This window comes from Leptidea sinapis, chromosome Z (genome assembly GCF_905404315.1).
Source record: "Leptidea sinapis chromosome Z, ilLepSina1.1, whole genome shotgun sequence".
Lineage (NCBI taxonomy): Eukaryota > Metazoa > Arthropoda > Insecta > Lepidoptera > Pieridae > Leptidea > Leptidea sinapis.
In genome coordinates this window covers 34,310,800-34,331,670 of record NC_066312.1, presented here as the reverse complement: position 1 = coordinate 34,331,670, position 20,871 = coordinate 34,310,800, and the positions used below count along the sequence as shown (strand labels likewise).

General features: G+C 33.9%; 1 protein-coding gene across 1 annotated transcript in view; it reads right to left on the bottom strand.

Annotated features, from left to right (window-relative positions):
* The window catches only part of LOC126979138 (monocarboxylate transporter 9-like), a 49,173-nt gene extending 31,832 nt beyond the window's left edge, over window positions 1–17,341 (bottom strand). Inside the window, exon 1 of the mRNA XM_050828367.1 lies at window positions 17,086–17,341. The gene's annotated coding sequence lies outside the window, so the exon portion shown is untranslated. The remainder of the gene's footprint in view (window positions 1–17,085) is intronic.
* Between the last annotated feature and the right edge of the window lie 3,530 nt (window positions 17,342–20,871).

Below are 20,871 nucleotides of genomic sequence, written 5' to 3'. Positions count from 1 at the left end.
AATATGGAAGAGGAGAACCAACGAGCGTAAGTGTCACCTGATCACCGTTGCCCACCATTCTCCTGCAACACCAGAGGAATAACAGGAGCATTGCCGGCTGTTTGGAAAAGTACGAGCTTCGAAGCTATGCATGTCGTATCGTCCTGGAAACAACGCACAAGGAAGCTCACCTGAGGCTCATCACCTCTCGGAGAACAGGTCATAGAAACGAATTTTCAGCGGAGGTGTGGTAAAAAATAGAGTTGCATTGCGATGTGATGATCTCTTCCCAAAAATCTCATGTTGGAAACGTGATACTTTAGGGTATGATCTATTTGACACGTTTTGGTAAACAAAAACAAAATGGCGGAGGGCACACAAAGTATATACTGCGCAGTATACTTAATATGAGTGAAGTTATGCTATTGTCTTGTACTATTGTGATTTGTAAGTCTACAAATTAATGCAAATTTGATGGAGGTTGACTTCGTCTACATAATTGAAAACATTACACACATCGCAAGACTCTTTTTGAATATACATTCAATGAATTCTTATTTCTTACTCAACCTTCCTTCTTACTATACCGAACTCCGCGACTTCGTCCGCGTACACATGACTGAGCACTCACTACTTATCAAAATTAAAAAAAAAACAACCGACTTCAAAAACACTTTTCCAAAACAATAGATATAATATGCACTAAAAAGTATAAAAATAATTGCGTATTTTTATACAATTATTATTATTGTCATTTTTGGAATCGGTGTCCTTCCGCCAGTCAATTTGAATTTACTAAATTTACTAGAATACTAAATTTTTCAATGCAGCAATGAACGTAAGCGCTTAATTGAAGAGTTTTGTGGTAACAATAATTGAAGAGAATTGAGATTTCGTAATCAGAATCTAACCAAACCCTCACCAAACTATTTTTGAAGTATATCCTTTCCAATAAAAAAGGAATCATCGAAATCGGTTAGCGCAATATTAAGTTATTAGTAAATTTATCATCCAATTTGCTATACGTATGTATAGCAAATTTAAGACTTTTATGATTTTTCTCATGGATGCCATTGTCAGATCTGCATCAAATAACAATGGGACCACACGATTCAAATAAAAAAAGAATTATCAAAATCGGTTCATCCAGTCGAAATTTTTGTGGTAACAAACATAAAAAAAAATACCGACGAATTGAGAACCTCCTCCTATTTTGAAGTCGGTTAAAAAAAGAAAACTTCTTTGAAATCTATCCAGTAGTAATGTAATTCTGCTGTGATGCGCGCGCACAAATGAAAACCTTAATCATTTTATTTATTTAAAATTATTATTTATATATTTTTATATAATTTATTATATATATAGATAAAAATTTAATCAAAATTAGGCAATTACTTTTTTATATTTTATGCGTCATGGTTTTTAAGACCGTATTGAGATTATTGTAAAAAATGATTGATCTCCCATAAAAAGTGACGACGACATTGACGACCCCTATAGCCCATTGGTTAGTGACCCCACCTACTGAGCTAGAGGTCCCGGGTTCGAATCCCGGTAGGTGCAAACATTTATATGATGAACATGAATGTTTGTTTCCAGGTCATGTTTATAAGTATCTATGTATGTTTATTGTATTAAATATATCATTGTCTTGTGCCCATAGTACAGGCTACACTTAGTTTGGGGCAAGATAATTCATGCAACAGTGTGTCAATATTATTATTATTATTATTTAATATATTTTCCGCATTTTAAGAGTCAAGTAATGGTAAGTTAAATTGAAACAAATAAAGTACTGTGAAAACATCACAGGCCGTTGTAATAAACTGTTAGATACGATGTATTCGTACTTAAAATACAAATGTCCTCCGTAACACATAAATAGACGCGTCGCGCGTTATGAGTTCTGAATCACTAGATAACTAACTCCAGACTTAAGTGCCAAATAGATCCAGCCAGTTATAATTAACTCGCCACTCTCCGCAGATCCGGCAACTCATCATATTTTCAAGAGCGCCATACTACTCACGTGCCAGAATCCTACATCTTACATAATTATAATATTAGATTACACTAAAATGAGTAAACACATTGAAACAATAATAAAATGAAACCTTTTTCTGAAACATGCTTTTAAATTTGAGTATTATTATGACAACCTTCTTTGAGACTTAAATCGAAACTGCTGTGCTTGCCAAATGCATGCGAGCAGCGGCCGGCAAAAGTAATATATAAATCCATATCTGTGGTTGTTGTTGCGGCCAAATACATTACATAGTAAACTTATATCAGATGTCATGTTATTTAAAAAACGCGATTCTTACTCCAAAACATGGCATCGAATGAGGTAACTTATCAAATGTTTTATTTAAATTTCGAACTGGCTTGCAAATAGAAAGCTGCTTATTGAAAAAAATGGCGCATGGAAATCTGACCAAGTAACCGAAAGCCACATAGAAGAATCATTTGAATATAAAAATAGCATTACACGCAAAATCAATGAAAGTATCCAATCTCGACGATCGATAATCAAAAGCTTTGAAATACAGAATTATACTGAAGAGACTAGATACAACTACTTACAACAAATTTCAACCGATAGAATTATACCAAACCAAACATAATCCCCGGAAAGTCCACTTTAAATTTCAAAAAATGTACAATCATCAATAATTGTAAGTATAAATTTGTACTTCCCAGGTACTATTTTACTTTGAATTTCCACGCATTATTTGAGAAACGTACTATACAAGCCTTGGCTACAAAATAAAAGTAATAGTGTCAGATACTATATTGATGCCATTTATAATGGATTATAATAAGTCACTAGTTTGTTTATTTGCCGTATGCCAATGTATATTTTATATAGCTACTAGCTGACCCAGCAAACGTTGTATTGCCATATAAAGTAATAAAAATAATTTTTGGGGTATAAAAAATAGATGACGACCGATTCTCAGACCTACCAAATATATGTAGATACATTAAATTGTTCGTACTACAACCCTATTGCGGATCTGTGGATGGAATAGATCACGATAGAAAAATAGGTGTTGACCGTAGAGGGGTGAAAATTTAGGGTTGTATGTATTTTAATTTAAAAAAAAAAAAAAAATAGGGGTGGACATTTAGGGGGATGATTTTTATATTTTAGAAGATGTGTATGTCCTAAAGTATATCGTAGACTAGTTAACTGTATGAAAAACTAATTAGCCATTTGCAGAAAAAGCTACACAATTGATTTCGTGGTTAAAAGGGCTGTAAATAATTTAATTAGAGCAAGGATTACATTACTCTCTAAGACTAAGCACCTACCGAGGGCTGTCTCAAGGTAAATCCGAAATAACTGGACGAAAACATTGACGTCATCTGACAACGCAGACTCCAGATTTATGAAGAGAAACGAAATTAGAACGCATTACGAATGGCAAATAGGCGTGTGTAATGAAAGCGCCAGACTTCTGCGTAATAACCCGTAGAGAAGAGTAATAAAACCTTATTTGACGTTTTCTCCTTTCTGAATAGCTAATTTGAACTAGGTTTGACCATAGACTAACAATATCCTAACGTACAGTCGAACATAGCGTGCGAGAGGAAGAACATCTTGAACGGAGATACAGAAAGGTAGAAAAGGAAAGCGAATCAATTGTAACTGTAACTGAGTTTTATTTTCAAGTCGTAAATATTCAGCCATGCTTGGAATTACCTGCATAGACAATTCAAAATTGGTTATTGTATATAATTTACTGTATACTATTATATGTTATATATATAGCCTGTATAGCCGAGTGGTTAGCGATCCTACCTACTAAGCTAAAGGTCCCGGGTTCAAATCCCGGTAGGTGCAAGCATTTATATGATGAATATGGATGTTTGTTTCCGAGTCATGGATGTTTAAATGTATTTACGTATGTTTATATGAATTTATGTATGTTTAAGTACGTATATTGTATTAAATATATCGTTGTCTTGTAACCCATAACACAGGCTATATATGCTTAACTTGGGGCAGGATAATTTGTGTAAGTGTAAAGTGTGTCAATATTATTATTATTATGATATTAGTATATTCTAACCCCCTTATTCATAATGGGCCGCTTACTTAAAACAGCTGCTACAGAGTGTTATTTTTCATTCTGACTTAGATCAATAGAAGAAGACAGAGTGGGAATTAGCAATGCTTTACGTTAGCAGACTATTATGAATAGGGGGGCCTGTCTATAGTGAAACCAATGGAGACGAAGGCTCAAACAATGGCGAAACACTGTTTCGTGAACTGCAGAAATGTTTAGTATGGTCCATGGTTTTGACTATGGATTGACTAAGATTGTCTTATTTCTTGATAAGTTCATTATCTTGATTTATCCGTTATTAGATTTATACTATTTATTTTCCAAAATACATTCTCACCTGTTTTTGACAGATTTGAGTACATAAGAAAAGATGAGAGAGACGAGTTAAAAATAAAAATGTATGTCCAAAGAAATAAAAGGCATATTTAAAAAACTATTTAATGTTCTATCAAATTACACACGTAGAATACTTTTTGAAGGATTCAGGATACTCGTTTTCAGGGGTACCTGCTCTGCAGAGATCACGAAACTTACACGCAAAAAGCTAATGTAAAATACAGTCACACGTTATTTGAATCCATTAAGAAGTATTAATTTACTTAGATAATTTGTACATATAGATAGATTGTGGCAGCTGTCAAACGTCAAAGATATAAGCAAAAAAAAATTTGAGGCTAACAGTTAACTTCTATTTTAGCAATTCCCTGCATTAACACAAAGTGAAATACAAATCGCGAGTTTAAGACGTAGTTTGTCACGCACACTAAAGTAATAAAAAAGGCCCGTTATCATCGGTTGTCTAGCAGCAAGAGGCTCTATCTAGACGTATAAATTATCTATGGTATTTTGTTTAAATGTGTTACACTCGCGTTTATAAAAGAATTTACTGAATTACACATGAAGGTAGTTAATTTTAATTGAAAGAGCAACTGCATTTTGTTAAAAACCTAGTTAATTGAAAACAAACTATATTACTGAGAATAGAATAATGAAGTAATATGGACCGTTGAAGGTCGCGACAGTAAAACAATATTGCTTATCAACAAGCGAGCTATCACACACGTAATAAAATGATAACAGTCTCTTAGTTTTATTAGAGGAGTGGGAGAAAATTACTTTAGTTGCCAGTTAGCGAAATGTGAATATAATGTCTCAATAATCTACTCAATATAAGATACACGTGATTACTCTATATGTTCAACACTCTCATAGGTTTTTCCACCCGCATAAATATTTACATGATACATTTTTGAAGTTATACTTCTTTAGGCGCGTTATGAAAAAATTATGAGAGTGAAATTTTAAGATGAGCGCACATCATTGTAACACAGAAGTAACAGGGCGAAGTTGGTTCCTAAAATTTCTGACATTTGCGACATTTGTTTTTTTTTCGTTTCTTCGTCTATTATTAGGATAGGCAAAGGGTTCAAGCCCGTAAAGCCGCATTCGTTATTTAATAATTAAGTGTCAAAGCCAACGTTGCAAGATTTTTACAATATTGTTATTTTACAAACGTAGAATAGCACGAGGAATAAAAAAAATTAAAAATTTTTGCTTTGTTAAGCCAAAGAAGTATAACTTCTTGCGTACATAAGTACACACATTCTATTTTAAGTAAAAAATTTTTTAACCAGAAAAGCAATAAACTAGCAGGTAAAGGCCGTTTGAAAATAACAAAGAGTATACAACTGAAGTATATATAACAACAATCTCAGATCATTTATACGTCTAGATACTTATACTATTACATATTCTTTGGTCTAGCTAGTTAGCATGTGACAGCTGTGAAAACGTCAAATAAATGGGATTGACAGGTAACCTCCATTTTGAGCAATGCACGCACACTAACATAAAGTGACATACGAACGGCGAGTATAAGACGTAGCTAGTCACGCACACTAAAGTAATAAATCTGGCCTGTTTTCATGGGCTATCTAGCGAGCTAGAGAGCTAGCAAGAGGTTCTATCTAGACGTACAAATTATTTAAGACACACACTATTCGAGCGCTATTTTCCTTAACTCGCCGTCTACTGTTCGACTATTTTGCGTGAACACAAGTCCAAGAACAGAAAGCCCAATGCAAGTTGCTCAATTTTACATAAAACCTTATACAATTCTAGTAGTAAATCAATTAATAAAAACGGTAGGTTGATTTTATTCATTAAAAAATTAGGATACCTACCTGTACTTACAAAAAAGGGAATTGTTTGTTTTTTCATTCATGATAAATTGAGAACAGAGTTTTAATTATTTATTTGATGTATATCATATAAGTAAATAATTAAAACTCTGTATAAGCTTGTGCCAATGAAGCCCTTTCATACCATACCTCACGTGACAGGGCTAACTCTATTATTATGATTTAATTACAAAATAGTTTTCAGACTTTCCCATATACTTGTAGTATAGAACGGAGCTACTTACCAAATTTCATAGTTCTAGGTCTAATACCCAAATAAATAAATTTTGATTCCTTTGAGAGAGTCGATATATAAGTTTTTTGCGGCATAAACGGCCGTAACGCATGTCACGTTAATTAAGAAGTTTGATTTATTCACAGCTCGGTACCTGCACGCGTTCCCGAGATAAAGGGTCTTAACAGATAGACAATTAAGTGATCCTATAAGCGTTCCAGTTTTTTTTAAGGAAATAATTTCAAAGGTTTCCAGTGAAATTCGATACTCAAGAAAACCCTTATAAAGAAATGTCAAGAACTAATAATGTGTTTCTATATCGGGCGTGGCCAACTTAAGTATGTGGGTGACAGGTCAATTGGTCAATTAAACCAATATATTTGTGGTCCGCGATCCACTACGAACTGGCGCTGGTGTAGATTAATTTGCTTGGATTCTACTGGAGACTATGGTTATGATTATGTTAAAACTTAAAGCTATTTCATTCATTTTCTTACATGTTTTATTGTAAATTCCAATCACAAATTTCTACATATAGAAACAATTATGGCTATTCGCGATATTTGTATAGTCTGGAGAAGTCATGGGGAGAAAAATTTAAAGAAATAAACATTTTAACTTGTTGCCTCTCAATATATTCTTGATAATGTTATGTATGTACATATATATACCGACATTTAGTTTAAGTCGAGTTGTTAAGACTTTTGTGGGGCGATGTATATGCTTTTACAACAATCCCAGAAAATGTCAAAACAAATGTATTACGAAGACGAAGAAAGAAAAGTTGTTTTTATGACAATAAGGGACGAGACGAGCAAGACGTTCAGCTCATGGTAATTAATACGCCTTGACCAATGGAATTTAGTGCCGCTCAGAATTCTTGAAAATCCCAAAAAATCTGATCAATAGTAGTAATTGCGCTCGTCACCTTGAGACCTAAGTTATTAAATCTCATTTGTCCAATAATTTCACTAGCTACGGCACCCTTCCGACCGAAACACAATAATGCTTACACATTACTGCTTCACGGCAGAAATTGGCTCCGTTGTGGTACCCAAAATCTAGCCGGCGTACTGTGAAGACGTTTATATGGTAAAGTTTTACTATAACATTAATGACTGATAATGATGATTGGGAATAAAGTGACCGTCGTCAGATTATTTAAATTATAAATTTGTTTGTATCGGAATGTAATTAAAAAAAAAGAAAGAGGAAGCCCGCTGACTTGCGCCCGTTCTTCTCAAGTCTGAGGCATTCATGTCCAAATGGGTAATATTTTTGACTTTCATTAAGTGACTTCATATCCTATTTTGAATAAAAAATATTTGAATTTAAAAAAATTATTTAGCGTAAATAGATATATTACGAGTGCATTTTTGATGCATTTATACTTAGTACGTATTAACGTGCGGTATTCAACTGTTTATTCTATATTGAGAATGACTGGGAGGTATGAAAAGATAATATGAGATACATTCTATTACGATTCTGAAGTTAAAACTTATTTCCGGACGAACACGCCACATACAGCTTCTACTGCTTGGGAGACATAGAATAGTAACACAATATTACCTGTTTCAATAAATATTTTTTAAAAGTCTAATAATAATGAAATAAATAAAATAATAAATTAGGCCTCTTTTGCTTTTACTAATAATAGCAAGTTTTATATCATTAAGTAATTCATTATGATTTTCTTAATAGAGTGTCATTCGACATAGGCGCCTTCCAAAGATCTTTGATCTATCCTCTTCCATCTTTTTGTCACCATTCTCATCCATTCTGAGCCAGCCACTCCATTAAGGTCATCCTCCCAGCGTTTTATTATAATAAAACACAACTTAACTAAGAGCAAATAAACCTTACTAATGTGATTTGCGCGATGCAATAATAATCAAAGGTCATATGTAGACTGGCAACAATAAAACATCATTACCTGTTCGTAAGGTCTGCACTTGAGGTCACAGTGACTTCACCACTTGTACTATTATATAGTCTGTGACCATAGTACATATTACATGCCATGTATACTTAAATTAAATTTATTTGCCTATTATTTACTCGAAATCCGCGCCTCCGCGTTGATTTCAGCGTATTATTTGATTTTGTATTATGATTTTGTAGGGCTAACAACTGTATTATATTATACTTTTACTTTTGGTATAAAAATATTATGTACGAAATAGAGTACCTACGCTGAAATATAATTTGAAAGTGGTCGTAAATATTGGAGGAGAAAACGTTTTTTTTTTTTCAAAATATTGCACAACATGACAACAGTGTATTAACAATCTATTATATATATGTTTTAATAATCTATATTTCGAGTGACAGTAAAGTGTGGCCAGTTTTAACAAGTATAGACAAGAAATGACTGGGCAAGTGATACTTAACATCTTATGTCTCAAGGTGTCTAGCGCAGTTGTTGTGCCGCTCAGAATTTTTGGGTTTTTCAAGAATCCTGAGAGGCACTACATTGTAATGGGCAGGGCGAATCAATTACCATCAGCTGAACGTCCTGCTCGCTTCATCCCTTACTGTCATAAAAGAAAGTGTTATTAGTCCGACATTGTTCTTGCAAAGGGAAAAGAAGTTTTGATGGTGTGAAAAGGTTAATAATTAAGATTTTATTTCTATTATGAAAACATGTGACAGAATCGACAATGTAGTTATAAGTTTATTACCTGTTTTTATAATTAGTAATATAAATATAACCAAACACAAGGGAATTCTTCTAGAACTTAACCGATATTTTAGTTTTCTGAGTCTTGTTCAGATATACAAAACCGGTGGGGAATATGTTCTATGATAATAAAAATATGGTTCTCTCGATTATTTGTTTTTAAATTATTTCATATTTACATATGATATCAATTCATATTGTCAGACGAGAAGTGCTAAGAACTGTACAAGTTGAAGTGATAATGTTAAAGGTAAATAAAATACATTGATGTTATATTTAAGTATTTAATATATTCTTGATAATATATATATTATCAAGAAATAAATTACTCAAGTATTCTTTTAGAATAAGACGAAATCATATTACAATTTAACTTTATATTATTAAACATAATTAGTTGTTTATAAGAACTTTAGGAGATTTGCTATTTCCAGTTGACTCGGCAAACATTGTATTGCCATATAAATGAATAATATTTTTTGTGTAAATAATAGATTACGACCGATCCTTCGGACATACCAAATATCTATATAAAAATTCATAAGCCATCCGTTTCTGAGGAGTAAGGCAACTAAAATTGTGACTCAATATTAGTTTATAAAATCAAGAACGAAATGAAATTACGAAATAATCGAAATGTGTTCTGGGACGCTTAGTAGAAGTATTACTTCAACGGACAAAACTTAAGAACAAACAAGTATGTCAAAGTTTCTCGTCAATATTTAATAAACATATAGGAATTTAAAAGAATCATATTGAAGACAATTATTCCCAAAAAAAATATATTTCAAATAAAATTATTAAAAAATATATATATATATTATGATAAGTTAACAAAATTAAATTCCCTTCGCCTCGCCTGATCACACTTTTCGTAACGCTCTCGTCACGCATTCACCAGATTACTCCCCATAATCAAGTGTGCGTAAAGAAGTTTTACCTACTTCAATTATTTTTACAGTAAAACATCATCTTCAAATATTATATAGGAAGGTAAAAAGTTATAACAACCTTAACATCTTTATCACAAAAAAGCTATTTACTAGTTTTAACATAATACATATAATTCTTTAATTCCAAAAATGCTTAGTGGGTGTCCTTTTCATGACATTTTTTTATGGAATAGGAGGACAAACGAGCGTACGGGTCACCTGGTGTTAAGTGATCACCGTCGCCCACATTCTCTTGCAACACCAGAGGAATCACAAGAGCGTTGCCGGCCTTTAAGGAAGGTGTACGCGCTTTTTTTGAAGGTACCCATGTCGTATATTCTTAGTTTAATTTGTTAATTTTACTATGTATATAATATGTTTTGTGTTGTAAAGAATAAACGCATACTGTACTTTACATAGGTACTATAGTTCAGAAACTGACTTTGCCCTTCCTTTATGAACTCTACATTATTCATACATTATGGCAGGTTGCTATCTATAAAAGAGAACATGTGTGGGTGTGTGTGTATTCACTAAAACTCGAGAACCTAATTGAAATGACATTTTGCACACAAATAAAGGACGACATGGCGAACCACGAACATTATATAGTTACGATAATACCGGAAGTGGCAATGATGGCAACGATTTTTAACTTTCGAACCATAGATCGTATTTATATGTAATATTTTTTTCGACAATTAGGAATGAGACGAGCAGGACGTTCACCTCATAGAAATTGATACGCCCTGCCCATTACAAAGCAGTGCAGCTCGGGATTCTTGTAAAATCAAAACATTCTGTGCGGCACTACAATTGTGCTCGTCTCCTTGAGACACAAGATGGTTAGTCTCAATTGCCCAGTAATTTGGTTAGCTATGCCGCTTTTCAGACCGAAAGAAAGTAATGCTTACACATTACTGCTTCACGGCAGAAATAGGCGCCGTTGTGGTACTCAATATCTAGCCGGCACCCTGTGCAAAGGAGCCTCCCTCTGTTATTTCATGTGGTAACCATGGAAAACCAACTAATATGGTTACACTAGAAGCCGCTAGTATTTTTAATATACAGTGCATCACTGTAAGCTAAAATTATACAAAGAACATTAAAATGCGAACGCCTCAAAAGTTCTTAGAATTTGCCTCGCCCAATGCATTGTGTAAGCCATTTTAATCCTTATAACAAGAATATAAAGCCTTTTGTGATAGGCTCAGGCTTATATCTGCAATGTATTCATATTTTTTGATATCGTACAGTTGTTAATACTTTTAATTATATCACTGTTAACTAAGTCGAGTCAGTAATAAAAATTTAGACTTAGACATATATGCGTAATATATAATTACGCACATATATAAAATATTGAAATGTTCTTTATGTTAATGTTGATCTAAAAAAAGGACGTGAGGCAAAAAAGGCACTCGGTCTCTGCCGCGGTAAAGCTATTGCATAGCATTTTTATCAAATTATGCAATTATAATTATTATTTTTTTTTTCGATGCAGTATTTTTTTTATAAAATTAATTTTAAAATAGCAAACGGGAAGTGAGTAAAATTTAACTTGCAAGATTTGATTACAGACTGACAACGGGACAGGTGAAACTGAATAAAAATGCTTGTCATAATAATAAAAATTAAAAAACGTGATAAAAAAAATAAACAAAAATTAAAAAAAATCTAGACGTACCCCAGGCTCGAACCTGAGACGAAATAACCGTGGCGAAATATCTATATAGATCTAGTAAGTAAGTGTTAGGTTATTTTCGTTACGGAATTTCTGGATTCGGTCTCCACGCTCAAGGCCCGCGATAGAAGCTATGCAATAGCTTAATAAAATATAATATTATACCTACCTTAACCACTCTTATGATTCTTCTAGTGTTGCGGTATGACCTCTAAGGTATCCATTAAATTGGTTTAGCAGTAAACATTATTGAACACAGTTATGAATAAAAAAGCAGCCAAGTGCGAGTCGGACTCACCCATGAAGGGTTCCGTAGCAGCTTGTAACATAATATTATAAAAGTTCTTGTTGTTCGTTGTAACTTTGATCGATGTTTTAATAATACCGAAATATTTTATTTAATAAAAAAAAGATTACTTACTAGATCTCGTTCAAACCATCCATTTTCGGTGGAAGATTGCAAGGTAATATACATCATATTTTTTTTTAGTTTTATCATTCTCTTATTTTAGAAGTTACAGTGTGCGGGACACGCATTTTTCCACTTTGGAAGTGTCTCTCAGTTCTTTTTTCTATTTTTGTGAGAAAATCTTAATGCGGTTCATAGAATACTTCTACTTACCAAGTTTCAACAATATAGTTTGTTATAGTTTCAGAAAAATGTGGCTGTGACATACGGACGGACAGACAGACATGACGAATCCATAAGGTTTCCGTTTTTTGCCATTTGGCTACGTAACCCTAAAAACTAGATAACAGGACCTAACGACCTTGATCCCTGCCCCGCATAACACCAAATCCGTGACCGGCAGGCTTCCTACATAGTTACACTTTCAGCACGTAGTATTTTTAATATACTTAGAGGGCAAGCCATATCTCTACAATCACCCACAATCACTCTGTCAAAAGTAATTATATATTTTTTGGGAGTGAAATTTAAAAAGTTTAATCTGTACAGGATTATGGGTAATTCGACGTATATAGTTCAGGAGGTGAAAGAGGTGTATATTTCCAATAATTTTAAACACCATATGCTTGGTGCAAAAGTAAACCATTACTGAGTTATCATGTTTAATCTTTTTTTATAAAATAAGTAAAAATGCATGAGGTATTTAAACTTTTTTATGAAATCATAAGTCCCTAAGACTTGAAATTTGGAAGAAATATTCCTTTCATCGACTTTACAGCTAAGAACAGACTACACAAAATTCCACTCGCAAGGGGTGTTTTTTTAACTAACAGTAAGTAAAAATCTCACTTTTCAACTATAGCACTTGTACTTATAAAACTTAGCGAGATTGGCAACATATTATCACGTTGTATGAAGGCATAGGATTTTTGCTACTTAAAGCATTCACGTGGACGACATCGCGGCATATATAATAATCTATATACATAATAAGTTAGACCCCTCTCTATACTCGAGAGTACACGCTTGCTTTTTATTACAGTTTTATTACCGTTTGTTTTCTTCAAAACGTTTTTTTGTGGATAATATTAAAAAAGTAATTTTTTTCTTCTTTTTTCCCACCTCGATGAAAATCTGTCTTTTAGTCCCTGGTACGAGGGACAACAGTGGCCGATTCTCTCCCGGCAAGACGACTTTTCACCCTCGTACCAGAGAATAATAGCAAGCTTTTCATCCAGGTGGGGAAAAAATCATATACGCACTTACACATATTACGATACGTGAGATAAGTGAGTGCGTAATATACTATTAAATTAATTAGAATCATATTATACTTATGTGAAAACTAGTAAATATAATAACACGTTAACGTTGTTATAAATAGCTGTTAGTTTTCTTAATAAACATAATAGATCTGTACAGCTAATATTAGTTTATTTCTAGTGTTAAAGTTCGTTAATTATTATTTATATACCGATCTGTAAATACCGCGAAAGATGGTAACTCCTAAATTTGTATTTATAAAACAAAACCAATTAACATTTTAGCAACAATTCGCATGGGTTGTTTGCAAGCCAGGTACTAAAATAAACTGTTTTACATTCCGTTCCATTATGTAGATATGTTAACAAAGAATTGGACTGGTTGGGCATTGTTATAAAGTACAATAAAAATACCATGGGTTTCGGTTGGTAACTAAGCAGTTACTGGAAGTCCATAGTATACTGGTGTCTTGTTACTATGTGCCACAATATTGGGCAAATATATTACGACCCGATGTTGTTCTGTCTATAATAATAATCTTATTTAATGATAAAAATCTCTGGTGGCTTTTTCATAAAATCCTGCCGGCCGCTACTCGGCGCAAGGAATATTCCTACCAAATTTCAAGTCTCTACTCCTTATGGTTCCAGAGATATCGTGATGAGTCAATACATAGGTGGAAATCTCTTATATAATATATAGATTATGTATCAATTTACTTATTGAGTAGAAAATAATGAAAATTACTCGTTACTTAAAGGGCACTTTAATTCTTATTCTTGAAGGTTTCAATTGAAGTAATTAATTGAAACATCTAGTAATAAGCTTAGTAATGCTGGCTTAAATATCACTGCTTATAGCGGTGTCGTGGAGCGGGTCGTTCTCTTCCCGAATAATGAAGCTATGGCTGGTCCATGCGTCATAGTCATAAACGGGCGCTACATGTTGTGGCAAAACGATAGATATGATTGTTCTTACTTGCATTGGGACACCAACAACTTAGTATGGTTACACTGTTAAATGTAGACAAAGTCACGGGTAACAGCTAGTAATTTTATAAAGATATTTTTTTGTGTATTAGAGAGTCTTGAACAACTTATGCAATCTAATTAGTTGGGAAGCAGTAGACTAACCAATGTAAAGGCCACTTATACGTCAATGCACCGCTTTGCCACGATGACATTCTAGTAATATACTTATTGTAATTAAAAAAGCTATTTGTACTCAATTATGAAGAATGAACTATCTTGTAATTTGTTCAATTTGACGAATTAGGTATTAAAATTAAAAAGAAATTTAACTAATTTTTCTGTATGCCATTTTACTTAGAAATAAGAGTTTTTGATTTTGCGTAATGTGATGTTTTCGACGGTGAGAATCTAAGTACCTACTTATATCACCAACATAAAAATAAAAAACAATTATCTCCGAAGACTGCGCCTGTACACGAGCATGACGCATGGACCAGCCATCAGTTCCATCTCTCATGTCCTAGGGCCTTCCCCCCTTGACATCGTGGGGCGGGTCGTTAAAGGTAACGACCCGCCCCACGATGTCACCACGAGTAGAGCAAGTGCAGATGTAGTGGATCCGAGTTATGCTGGTGAGGTTACTAGACATAAAAGCAATCTCATATCGTATCTTGTTAAGAACAAAAGCATATGTGTATATAGCAAGTGTAAAAAGTATACTATACAGGAGAGAGATAAAACTATTTAAATTGGAATATCTTTTTAATTAGTAATCTGTCGAATCCACTTTTTTATAGAAAAATTGTGTCAAAAAATCTTCTTTTCACTAATTATACGAGCTGTAAGCAAAATTTACTACTTAATTAGTAATTTTCTATTTTTTAAATTACTCGACTCTTTTTAGACAGTTTTTTTTAAAGAAAAGCGTATGAATAGATACGTCAATGTTCATTAAAAAATTAATATTTAGAAAAAATAAACGTGAATACGTCGCCATGCAATGAAATCAGACTGAAATGAAAGTAATATGACGCTTGTTTTCACTGATTTTTATATTGAATGATACAAATAAGTACTCGAGTTGAAATAGAACACAGCTTTCTAAAATACCAGAGTAACTTCAGTCGATTAAGACCTCCATGCTTCTCCCAGGATGTTAAGTGATCACCGTCGCCCACATTCTCTTGCAACACCAGAGGAAACGCAGGAGGGTTGCCGGCCATTAAGGAGGGTGTACGCGCTTTTTTTTAAGGTACATATGTCGTATTGTCCCGGCGGTAACACCGCACAAGGAAGCTCATTCCACAGTTTTTATAGTACGTAGAAGACAGCTCCTTGAAAAGCGCACTGTGGAGGACCGCCACACATCCAGATGGTGGGGATGATATCCTAATTTGTGGCGTGTCGTGCGAAGGTGGAGTTCGGCTGCAGGAATAAGGTAAAACAGCTCTTCGGAACACTCCCCGTGATAAATGCGGTAGATGACACACAATGAAGCGACGTCTCTACGCAGTGCCAAGTGATCCAGCCGTTTACAGAGCACTGGGTTCCCGACAATTTGAGCTGCTCTGCGTTGCAGGTCAAATGGATCGAGCTGATACTGGGGTGTGCCAGGCCCGAGATGACAGCAATACTCCATGTGTGGCTGAACCTGCGCTTTGTAGAGCACTAGAAAGTGGGCCGGCTTGAAGTATTGCCGTGCTCTATTTATGACGCCCAGTTTCTTCGAAGCCTTTGGCTTTGCTCTCCAGATGACCACGGAATTGGCAATCGGTGATACAACAATACTTTCGGGAAAGCTGAGAGTAGCGCCTTGGGTCATGCAAACTCGATCATTGATTTTCGCCAAATACATATAACAATAGCCAGGCATTTGAAAGATTTAAATAAAATTATAGAGTTCAAAAAACATTTAAACTGCTGAACTTTAATTATTGCGTTAGGAATTTTAATATGGCAATAATTCTAATTAGTTTTCCTTATTCATTTACCAAAACCAGTTTTAGGTATCACTTTCCGCGAAATCTCTGTGCAAGTTTACTGTATTTATAAATAGTATTGACATTTGCAAAAAGCGTTCTTGAGTTAGCCGATAAGTTATTTGAGCGGTAGCAACAGTTTTATGAACATCTCGCAGACATGGTTTCAAATTCGATACATCTGGTATGTACAAGACTTTAGTAAAATGAACCCTTTTGAATCTATTAGAGTCATAAAATTGTATAATTCAATAGCTTCTGCTTTGTACTAGTGTAATAATAATAAAGATATAATAAACTGTAAATAAAACACTTTTTAAAGGACTAAAATGCGTGTAAATGTAACTGAGTTTGTAATTACACTTTGCGTAAAAGTTACCTTTTTGTTATTATTTTTACGCAAAATCTAATGTAAAAATACATATAACACGCGTTTTAATCCTATAAAATATAGTGTTTCATTTAAATGTGTAACATTCGCGTTAATCAAAGAAAGTACTAATAAACTTTTCTATATAAATTGAAGTAGAAATTTATTACAAAACTCAACTAGGACGTACTCGCGTCATAAGTACAGTACAAAACATTAAATAAGACCGTAAAACAACTTTTACAACACAGCGCATCCTTGAACACGCTGTATTTATCAACACTTCTTTGTAATAAATAACGGTTTATACGTCATCATATAACTTACCTGGGTCCGACGAAATTCACTACAAAACACAGCTGATTCACACAGGAATTTCACACGTCCGTCCTTTAGTACACCGAGTGTCTGTATGAGAGATCATTTACTTTTACATCAGTAGAAATATCCAATAACCACAGACCGCTAACAAGTAACAATCCGGGAGGCGAGACTGTACGTGTCGCGCCTCGACTCAACAAACCCCATTTTTTATAAAAAAAAAACCCTCTTTTTATAAAAACGTCTGCTTCACAGCTGCTCGTCTCCGCAAATGAGAGAAGTCATTATCAATGATAATGTTTGTACTAGATAGCTTTGTTAGAAGAGTGTATAATTATAATCCGCAGTGGAATATTACATTTCAGGGTTTTCGCGTTACTTGTGAAAACAGCGTTGTCTTCTACAAATTATTTAAATATACAAATTATTTGTATACAAACGGCATTTTTCAGAATAGGAAAATTACGAGTGGTTATCTCAAAAAAGTCATAATCTCTGAGATTTTATCTGGTTCATATCAATAATATATAATATATGAGATTTTTACATACTAACTTACTACTGCGGTGTTTTGAATAAAGTCGTTAGGTCAAGCAATTTGCGACGACTCCCGAGGCTCAGTAACTTGAAGTAATATAGCCTTTCCTCATATTATGTAGTCAGCTCCCTTTTTAGACCAAACCTAATCAATACGCAAAGAAGACGTCTTTGAATAGACTCAAGCATATCAGTATATGTATTATATTGTGGTGACCAGACAATGTAGGCGTACTCGGGTTGGCTCAGTATTAGCGACTTACAGAGTAACAGTAAACTATTTGGTGACTTGAATTCTTTAGTAGCTCTACATATGAAGCCAGATAGTTTATTACACTTTTATTACATAGTGATATTTAAAAGTAGGTTTCGATTCAAAAGCAAAACCTAGGTCCCGTAAAACAAACTTCCGCTCAAGTGGCATATTATCAATTTTATAGTCAAACAAATTAAAACAATCCTATGGCAATGCATTAATATTAACTTATATAATTAGCATTTTAATGAGTTACAGGTAAAGGCTTCTAAACGTGTTTCTTACAGCTGGTGTTAGATTCTCGATCTTCGTGATGACAGTCTCTATTCTACATTAATTAGATTACTTAGGTATTTGCACAACATTATGAGATTACAGGCTTTGTCACTTTACTCCACATTTTATACATGTTCTTTAATTGACCTTGACCTTGTTGTTGACATAGCATTTCAGACGGAAGACGTCCACTGCTGGACGAAGGCCGCCACCAAAGATCGCCATGACGATCGGTCCTGCGGTGCCCAAATTCAACCTATATACACACATCACACCACCAGAATAAGATACATAGGTATACATGGGGCACACTTAAAGTTTTGCACTTCTAGCTAATCGGAACTATTTGAATTTCGAATGTCATATTTTTTGAAACGTTACAACCTTCTTAGTAATAAAAAAAACTATTGGCGGGAAATAATATGTCAATTGTTTTATATCATACATCAAAGTTCTACGTACGCAACGAAAACGGAATTTAGTCAAAAAGATTTTAGAGCGATGATTTTTTATGATTTTAAAAGTTCTCTCTCTCCGCAAGACTGTGCCGCTCTACTCCAAAAAGCTTTTGGAAGAGAAGCACCATGCTTGACCATCGTGAGGCGATGGTTCGCTGAATTTGATTGAGGTCGGGTTTCTTTATTGATTGAACAAAACCTGCGGATTACCTAAGACAATTCGAGGACTATCGGGGAATGGTATGAGCCAAATTCAGAAAAGTTTACATGAAGAATTGAAAGTTCGGAAACTTTGTTGTCGTTGGATTCCTCGTGAACTGACAGCGAAGCAGAAGCGGGCTCGCGTAGAATGGTGCTCACAGATGCTAATGACTTCATTACGACCACGGACATTCTAGTGCTGTTTATGACATTGTCACACGAGACGGAATGTGGATTTTTTTTTTGAAACCAAAAAAAACAGCAATCTTGTGAATGGGTGTTTGAAAACGAGAACAGGCCAACAAAAGTGAGGCAGGCAAGAAATATTGGTAAAAAAATTATCGCATTTTTTTTCAGCTACGGGTCCCATCTGCACAATTCCACTTGAAGATCAAAAGAGTGTTAATGCCGAGTGGTATTCTACCATTTGTTTACACAGTGTGTTAAAAAAAGTACGCGAAAGTCGACCAAAAAATGTTTAAAATATAAAGGAAAGTATTTTGAAAAGCAATAAACATAATATTTTGGTAATAACATGTAAACACATAACATGTTGTTTTTTTAAGTTACGTAAAACTTTTAGTGTGACCTACGTATATGCATAAAATTATGAGATTGATTATATTGATCACAGTTCTAAAATTCCTTCCTGGCTTCTGTCGTTCTCATTAACATTTCATACATGCTATTTCATCCCTGTTACTTTTGATGTAACCTATTTTAGTACATTCTCGATTTTATCGTGAAATTTGCGCTTTGATCTAATTTTCCATACACTCAGCCACATTCAAAATGTTATATGTACTGTATATTTAATACTAGCCATCGAGTAAATGTTAATAGTTTCCAAGCCGAGTTATTTGGGCAATTACCAGAGTAAACCGTTTTGCAATTTAGGAAAATTGTGTCCTTTAGAGAGCCACATCCAATGACGTTCTATACATATAGACAATTAATCACGCCGTATAACAACCAATATGGAACATGCCACAAATTACACAATAATTACGACTGCTGTATACATTAACGCATTTACTCTAGTTGTTTAAAATATTCTTGGTGATTAAGCAGCAATGTAAATCATTTATTCAGTTCATGTTTAATTCGGATAGTGACAGTTGAAAAGATTTGAGGATAATGCGTCATTTGAGCGAAGTGGTCATATCGCTGGGGTGTTTCCCGAGTGCTGCAATTTCCAATCCCGCATCGTTCATAAATTTTGGTACACCAATTAAATTTGTATAAAATTGTTTAAGCAACCTGATCTTTAATTAGAGAGTCAACGGCAGCTGATTCTTCGGTGGAAGACGCGTTTAATCCCTATTGGCCGTACGGGGGCACACTAAACATATATATTCATAATATTTTAATAATTTTTTATATTTACACCCGGTGAAGAAAATCATTTTAAAATAACATATGATTTATATCATTTTGATTTCGAACATCTGTAAGAAAACATGAACCGTATAGGATGAAGTTGAAGTTAACATCAAATACTTACAACTACCTTCGCTTGATACGTTAATACCATAGACTTATTATATACTCGCGTATAAACGATCCGATATATATATATATATATATATATATATATGCGATGAATTTCAAATTGTCAATGTGTTCGTTAACTTGAGGTTTGATTTTAATTAATGAAAGATCTACATATTATCATAATAATATTGCACAAATAAGGCGTTACAAGTTTTATTCCTCAGCAACCACGGAAAGGTCTTCACGAGAAACGCTTAAAATCGTTTGTTCGTTGTTGTCGAATAGAGTTTGGATTTCTAGGTTGTCTGCATCAAAAGTCCAAATATTTCCTATAGAGTTATATTGAAAATTAGGTTTGTTCACTAGAATATGCCAACCATGGCCATTTTGTACAAATATCTTTTACCTATCCATTCAGTTTACAACGTTTGGTAAAGTTTGGATAATTTTTGGAAGAGGACATTGCGGAGAACGGAAACCAACCAACCGTTTGATTTATTTATGTCAATAAGCGATGAGGTGAGCAGGGCGTTCAACTGATGGTAATTGATTTCCATCCTGCCCTGCCCA